Below are 8,643 nucleotides of genomic sequence, written 5' to 3' on the forward strand. Positions count from 1 at the left end.
GGCTTTAAATTTTCCACATGAATTGTCAGGGAGCTCGCTCGTTGTGGTTGTTAAACATTGTTTGTAAACTTCCTCGCTTTGAGTTTTTATCGCTCCAGTGTAATAAATAAATAGCTGAAAAAATATATCGTCTCCATCTTTTGATACTGTGACGATCCGTGAAATATGCTTAAATATTTTCTCACTGTGGTTGATATTCTTGTGTGAAGTTAATAAAGGTTGCGAATTCCTGGTTTGTAATCAGAGGATACATCAGCAGACGTTAAATAAAGGGTAGAGGAATACAAAGTTCGGTCCAAGCTTTCATTAAAATGGGAGGCACGTTATTCTGCGTTTCACATAGTCTACTTCATTTCTTAAAGGGTAAAGGAGACTTTCTGCCTTGTGCTTTAACGTGTATAAAATGTGGTGACTTTTCCGAAACCTACAAAGAGTAGCATGTCTTTTAAGTCTTTGTGTAATTAAGTGTAACAATAGAAAAAAAAGTAGCCATTCATATGACCAGGAATTAGGCGTTTATCCTTCCACTCAGGTCTAGAAAATAGAAAGTCATTTTTCTTCAATGACTTTGGAAATATTTCAAATTTGTCACATTACCTCTGTTATAATATCAACGAATACTGTCATTATCATTACATTCAGGTTATGATCATTGTAAATATACATATTTCTAATCTGTTTTCACGCTGTGATTGTAGTCGCATTCGTGTAACAGATGCATAACTTATCTATAATTATTTCTTAGTAATAAATATAAATTAATTGGCCAGTGCTATAGATATTAAAATTATTTGTACTTAATGAAATCATTGTGTCATATTTGCAAGAATTTTATCACCACCTCCAGCACCACCACCACCACAGACACCATCTATCATCATACAGTAGAACCTGGATCGTAAGTTACCTATTTAACTTAAATTTATTTTACTTATATCGCTAAAGAACGATAACAGAATATAAATAATAAGTTGCATATTATTTATATCGGTAAGAAACGATAACTGAAAACAAATGATAACTTGAATATTATTAATTTATACTTATCGCTAACAAACGATAAAAAAAATAAAATAATAACATGAATATTATTTTTAGTTGGTTATTTAACGACGCTGTATCAACTACTAGGTTATTTAGCGTCGATGAGATTGGTGATAGCGAGATGGTATTTGGCGATATGAGGCTAAGGATTCGCCGTAGATTACCTTGCATTCACATTACTGTTGGGGAAAACCTTGGAAAAACCCAACCAGGTCATCAGCCCAAGTGGGGATCGAACCCGTTCCCGCACGCAACTTCAGACCGACAGGCAAGCGCCTTAACCGATTGAGTGACGACGTGGCCTTGAATATTATTTATATCGCTAAAGAACGATAACAGAATGCACGATGACAAAATAAAATGATAACGTGAATATTATTTATATCGCTAACGAACGATAACAAAATAAAATGATAACTTGAATATTATTTATAACGCTAAAGAATGATAACTGAATATAAATGATAACTTGAATATTATTTATATCATTGAAAAAGGTAACAAAATATAAATGACAACTTGAATATTATTTATATCGCTAAAGAACGAAAAAAGAATACCAAAATATGATAACTTTAATATTATTTATATCGCTAACGAACGATAAATAAAATAAAATGATAACTTGAACAATACTCGAACTCACAACCTTCGAATCATTAAGCGAGCTCTCTACCGATGTTCTACGAGACGCAGGTATCGAATTACTCCATAGTTTCGAAACTGCTTCTACAAGTGCATTGCCTCGTGTAACATCACCGTGATCCGAAGTGGACTCAGAAAATATTCGCTGTTCACGAGTGCGGCCACTTTTTTTTACAGCTGTACATATAAGCCAGAACTTCAATTAGAGAATCTCGTACATATAAAGATGTCATATTTATACAATACCAAAATACAAGTAATTGTTATCATATACAAATCACTTTTTTCCGCAGATTGTTCGCATGTTCTCGGAACATTACAGACAGTTATGACATGCCAGTTATGCTATTTAGACAAAGGATACGTTTTCTTTGTTTACAGTTTCCGATGAGGACACGGAGCACAAGTCTTTCTCCTATCAGAAACTTTTTCTTCTGCCGAATCCCTGCGATGAGTTCCTTGAGAAGCTTCTAAATTTTCCTGATATTTATATTCATTGATAATTATCTTAGAAATGTACTTTCTAACCTTCTTTACAGAGCATGATCAACTACAGATATTTCTAGAATTTTCATGAATTCTGTGCAACTGATTTCACCAGAATCGCAGTAAAGCAAAAAAACTAGTTACAATATTGATACCTTGGATTGCAAAGAAAATTAAGGCACCATTTTCTGGTGCAGCAATTCTTTCTTTCATTTACAGTTTTTGTTTATACCGTCTACAGCACATATTTATTTGCTGTATTTAAATTTTTTAATAGTTTCGTTATTCATATCTCTACCCATGGCTAAATATAGTTACCGTTACTTTAACAAAATAATGATGAGCCGGTCTACGTAAATTTTGAACAGTACTTGTTTCCTAATATATATATATATATATATATATATATATATATATATATATATATATAATATGTACCGTACATTTGTATTTCTGAGCTCATAAAAGCCATTATTAATCATTAAAAAATTGCTCACATATTAATCAGATTACATGAATTGTTTTTCGTTGCTTTTTACATTGTCCAGTCACTTTTCTTCTATTTTTGAAACCCTATTCTGGCATTCAAATCTCCATTATTGAAACCTTTCCCTGCTTATTATTTCTTCTAGACTGTCTCGCACTGTGTTCCAAAATTCATTCTTTCCTGTACCGAGTGTGTGATTTGTAGGTATAATAATTCTTATAACAGTCAATTCTAGCCTAAAAATTAAGTTCTGAAACAATTTTCTCTTGCAAGCCTACAATCGTTTACTTTATATTTTTATTTCACTCATTAAAATTAATGTCTTTGCTTTGGTGTTTAGATATTCCTATTTATCGTGCTCCAGAAATATGTACAACTTCGAATGACCTTTTCGCCACATCTTTTCCTTTCTGTTGCTCGTAATTTTATGATATCCGTATTGCATTTTTTTTTCAATTTATTCTAAGGGCATGATTGTTTTTATTTCATCACCACATTAATATATATGTATATATAAGTATTCATCATAATCTATACATTAGAATATATCTATGTAGTATATTTTTAAATTTACTGTTATGATCTGCAAGGAAAATTAGTATTTATTTTTTAATTTATGATGGCTAATCAGGACAAGGGTTATGTCATAATTGAGACAGGGAGATCAAAAACGCACTAACTCAAATTTTTCACAAAATTGAGTTATGGGCTGGATCGTGCATTTTAGTTTGTCCCGTATGCATGGAAGACAAGAATACACTAATTTAGACATTCATCTGCATTCTGGGTGCTTTTTCAAAACTTGTGAAAGTCAGAACTCCACTTACTCCATGGAATAAGAGAGTTTTTGCGTTCCAAACTTAATTTCCCGGTAGGTGGCAACACTATCGCTCAACCAGCTGAGTAAAGTGATACGGTATTCAGAATCTCACAAAAATCTATGAAATCCATGTAAGTAAGACTGTGAAAAGCATAATATGGAGTCGATTTAACTTCCAGAAACCCAATACAGATGCGTCTTTCCCTAGTCAAATAAAGTACAATTCAACATTGCCATTGAAAGACGAAAGCAAAAGGACTTGCAAAATTTAATGCAGTTTATTTCTGTGGAAAGTAGGATGTATTATCAATCCCTGTTTACGAACAGTAATAATAATAATAATAATAATAATAATAATAATAATAATAATAATAATAATAATAATAATAATAATAATAATAATCTAGATGCACAGGAAGAACATGAGAGTGAGAGAAAAGACAGAATCTGTAACATGAATGAGACTGTGTTAACATTTTAACATTGTTTGTGGTTTTATTTGTGTATTTTGATGTGCTTTATGGTAATTTATGATTTTCTGTATCATATATTTGAAATTAAAAAAAAGTAGCAATGTTAATCTTAATAATAATCTTCCATTCTTTTCTTATATTCCAATATTTCATAAGGAAATTATGGTATACTTATCTTTTTTCTTCACATGGCTCATATTTATTCACTTTTCATTGTGGAAGTCAGAAAACCACTAATTCCAGCAATGTTTATTTCAATTGTAGCGTAAGATCATGTAAAAATTTAGGTTTTGAAGTATTGAATTGATATAGAATGTAATTTTACACAATATTAATAGGTAAATGTATAATATTTAAAGTTAGTAAGACAGACGATAAATTTGTTTCTCTCTCCTGTAAAATTTGGTTTATTGGAAGTAGGGAGTTTTGATTTCCCTGTCTCAATTGTTGAGGACCATAATATTACGATATGATACTTGTGAATAATAAGACGTAAAAAGGTCTTCAAAGCAAACTGAGTTAAGTAATATTGTAAAAAACACAGTCCATTATGCTGGACTTCAAAAATAGCTAAAATGTATGTTTATGTTTTCAAGAGTGTACTCTCTAAATATCAACATATGAATATTTTATCAGTTCTGAAGCAAAAAATGGAGTACAATAACAAGATAATACAAGGTACGTGTGCCGTTTAGTTGCTCATTAACACTGTTCTTGGTTTCTTTCCTCTTTCTGTTTAGTATTTCTATTATACATGCAAAATTACCTTCGGGCGGTAGTCTTAATTCCACTCTGTATAATAGAGACCAGAAAAAAAAAACTTCCATATACTGAACAATGCTGTATTAAAACTTGATGTGTACATAAAGACAGGAAACATGTTCAGACTTGTATATACGTGCAGAGGAAGACTGACTTAACATTTAACAGAACTCTGAATCACCCCTGACATTTCCTACTACTTCAGGCTTCAGATTTACTGTCCGTGTGGGTTTCAGCATGTTCATGCTGTGTACGATACTACAATTTTCTATTAAAATCAAAATAATGCGTAGGTTTTGTAAGATATTTCAGTATGTCTTAGGAAAAAATTATTAAGAAATTGTAAGATAATTTATTCGATTGTTTTCTTCATCGTAAAATGTTCAAATAACATATAATATTATGGATTTATTAATTTGTCCTACGGGCTATTCCATATGAAATCGGACAACGAAATACCATGACATGTCAGAATTGTCTGAAAATTCGTACAGACGTTTAGTATATGGGAACTAGTAAATGTACAAATTTTGGCTTTCCTTAGCCCAGTAGTTTTCAGATAAAATTCTTTAAAATTTAGCGTATTTTGTATTTTCTTCTTACTTTAAACACATACTACTACGCCTAGCTTCGAAATAAAAAATTAAGCTACAGCTAATTTTGTAGTGCACATTTAAGTGTATTAATGGGGTGTAACACATATATTTCATTGTTTGTGGAAATCATGGATATACTATTTTTTGTGATTTATAACTTGTTACCACCAAAAAAGTATGGATATAAAATACTATAATATTAGTTATTGTTGAGACAAAAATCATACATTTTTTTTAAAAAGCTATTTTAAACGAAAAGCCTTAAAATAAATATTTCAAATCTCGCTATAAAAATACGCGCTCCCTGCAGCGTCATGCGGCGATGAGAGAGGAGCCAGAATGTTCTTATCAGCTGGCCTTGAAACAGCTGGTGTGTAGTCACAACACAAGGGATGAGACGATTACGTGACCCACCAGCCAGTCTTCTGCGTATATTATTACAGGGTGACAGAGGATATTCAGTTCCATTGTTTGAAAGTTTTCTTTTATTGTGTTGCAGAAAATTCAACAAAAACTACTCTGTTAAGGTAAGATGATGATTACGTATTGCCTTAAAAGCAAGAATTATAGCTATCAATCATGCTATTACAGAATCGCGTCACAAAAATACATGTGCACATTATCGGTACTGAAAAGTCAAATCCTTTTTTATGGGGTGCCCAAAATGGAAAATCGTTTTAGGACAGATCGCTGCTTCAGCCCCTTCCAACGATTACATAGAAAAAGTACCACAGAAATGTTGAAGGTAGTGCCAAATTGGATATTGGAAAAGTTTAACATTCCCATTAACTTAAAAAAACTCTGTGAGAATGTGTAAAACGTGTTCCTGCAATTATACAAGACTATAATAATAATAATAATAATAATAATAATAATAATAATAATAATAATAATGGCTTTATTTATCCTGGCAGATTTAAGGCCGTAAGGTCTTCTCTTACACTCAACCAGGAATAAGATTTGCTTACACAGTTGAACTTAAAACTGGATCGGAATTAAGTAGTTACATACTGATACAATTTAGGTACATAATGAGACCATCCCCTACGGATATTACCGGTACTTCTAAATATTGTGCTGAACAAATTACAAATCCCAATTCTGATACCTATCACAGTGATAAAACTAATGTAGGAGTAAGCGCAGGTAACCCAAGTGTTACAGAGGAAAGAACAGGAGAGGAAATTATTGAAGTGGGTAGTGCTGATAATACAAGTGATGGTACTACTACTACTACTACTACTACTACTACTACTACTACTACTACTACTACTACGACTTCTAATGACTTTCAGAAAGAAATTGAGATTCCAAAATTAAATCAATCGCTCGCTTCTATTGAGGAAAGTCCACTGGAACAAGAACATCGTATGCCTTCATACCTGTCTCGACATCAAAGCTGGAAATGAAACTTTTCTCCCATGCTGCCAATAGTGTTGAAGTAACCATCAGTAAACAGTAACAGGTTAGTGTAGGATTATGTAATTATTTTAGTATTCAGAGAAATACGTCTTTCATTTCGAGTTGTTTTCAAATGCGTGAACTACTCGCATGACGCTACTTACGAGCTGCTAGCGTTGGCCAACTACGCGCACGCTCAGCTTGTTGTGGATGCAGCCGCGCGGCGAAGAAATCCACGATGAGAATTCTTTCTTTATTTTTTTTTCACCCTTACCCAAAGAAAATTTTGGATCTGTAAACTGTGTTTCATTCTATATTAAGTCGCCCATATTGTCGTATTTTTATGTTTCAGCTATTTTTTAAAGAAAAAAAGTAAAATAAATAAATCTGCCTAGTCAAGTGAATAAGAATTTAAAAAAAATCCCTCCAAAGTCATTATATTACTCTCTGAGTCTGCTTTAAAAAGAGATGTCGTTGAAAATTCTACCACTAAATGTCTCTGAGCAATGTTCTTCCAAAGCTAAGAATTTTACGAAAGCACGATAAATTTGACGCTCTATAAAATGAAATGTAATACTAGTTGGGGATATTTTAATTCACCATTAGGCTTGTCCAGTGAAGGCCTTTCAATGACAGAAGCACCGTTTTATTTAAAAAATGCGAGGTCAGATTTTGTGAAATTTTGTCCGATTTCACATGGAACAGCCCCTACATAATAATATCTGTAATATTGACAATTAATATTAGAGGAGAAAAATTCGCTCCGACGCCGGGGATCGAATCCGGGTCCTTGGTTCTACGTAGGACAAATTAATAAATCCATAATATTCTCACAGCTAGCAGTGCATATAACTGCGGAATCCCGGCCAAACAAGTCACTCAGCTGAGTGCGCCCCTAGTATAATGGCAGTTGACATTGGACATAAAAAACTCCAACATATATGCCTAACTTGGAGTAAGGCCACAAAGGGAAACATTGAAGGAGAAGAATTCGATTCGGTGGCTGTGGATTGAATTCGGCGTAGCTCAGTGGTCAGAGCGCTTGGTAGGTAGAACCAAGGACCCGGGTTCGATCCCCGGCGCCGGAGCGAATTTTTCTCCTCTAATATTAATTAACTAACATAGGCTTAAAAATGAAATTGCAATCGATAAAATACCGACATGGATTCTGTTAACCTTCATTGTCGTTTTTGTTATTATCAACATTAACAAACCCATAAAATATATAGGCCTACACAGCGAGTTTAGCGAATAAACATTATTTAGAAAATAATTAAATTAAAAGAATAATATTTACTGCTGCCTGTAACAGAAATCGTTTCAAAAGCTTCGTTCAGCATTTGAGGTAACTGCATTTGACGTAGACATAATGAGATATTCTGAAAGCAGTTACTCTGGATACGTCACAAAACGAACTTGATATATAATAAGAACCGTAAATCGATTATTTTGGACGATTGCACTCTTTTCTCGTACTTACAGCTGTTTACATGCCTTGGAAGTTGACAGTATCATACCGCTCATGGGCTACAACAGTGGCAGTCTTTAGATAAAACTAATTATTTTTTAAATAAATTATTAACAAATTTACATACACAATTCAAAACATTACTTGGAACAAAAATACTTATAAAGGAGTCTCATTTATCTTCAAATCTTTATTTTCAATAATTAATACAGCAAATACATGTGATTGAATAATGGCTACTGCGGATTCTAGAATTAATAATGCAAGTTGGGTCATAATTAATAATCTAAATATTTAGCCAATCACTAAAAACAAGTATAAAACGAATTAATAAAAAAAACCCTGCAGTAACTAAAGTTGATGAATGAACTAAAGCAGATACCGGAGTAGGGTATAGCTGCTATAGCAGCAGGAAGTCATGAAGAAAACGAAATTTGTTGCCGTGGACGACTATATAACTT

The 8,643-nt window shown here is 32.7% G+C and overlaps 1 non-coding gene across 1 annotated transcript; it reads left to right on the forward strand.

The window, feature by feature from the left end:
* Positions 1 to 7,729: 7,729 nt before the first annotated feature.
* Positions 7,730 to 7,802, forward strand: TRNAT-GGU (transfer RNA threonine (anticodon GGU)). The gene has a single exon. It is a non-coding gene; the product is annotated as a tRNA-Thr (tRNA).
* Positions 7,803 to 8,643: the final 841 nt, after the last annotated feature.

This window comes from Periplaneta americana, chromosome 13 (assembly GCF_040183065.1).
Source record: "Periplaneta americana isolate PAMFEO1 chromosome 13, P.americana_PAMFEO1_priV1, whole genome shotgun sequence".
Classification (NCBI taxonomy): Eukaryota; Metazoa; Arthropoda; class Insecta; order Blattodea; family Blattidae; genus Periplaneta; species Periplaneta americana.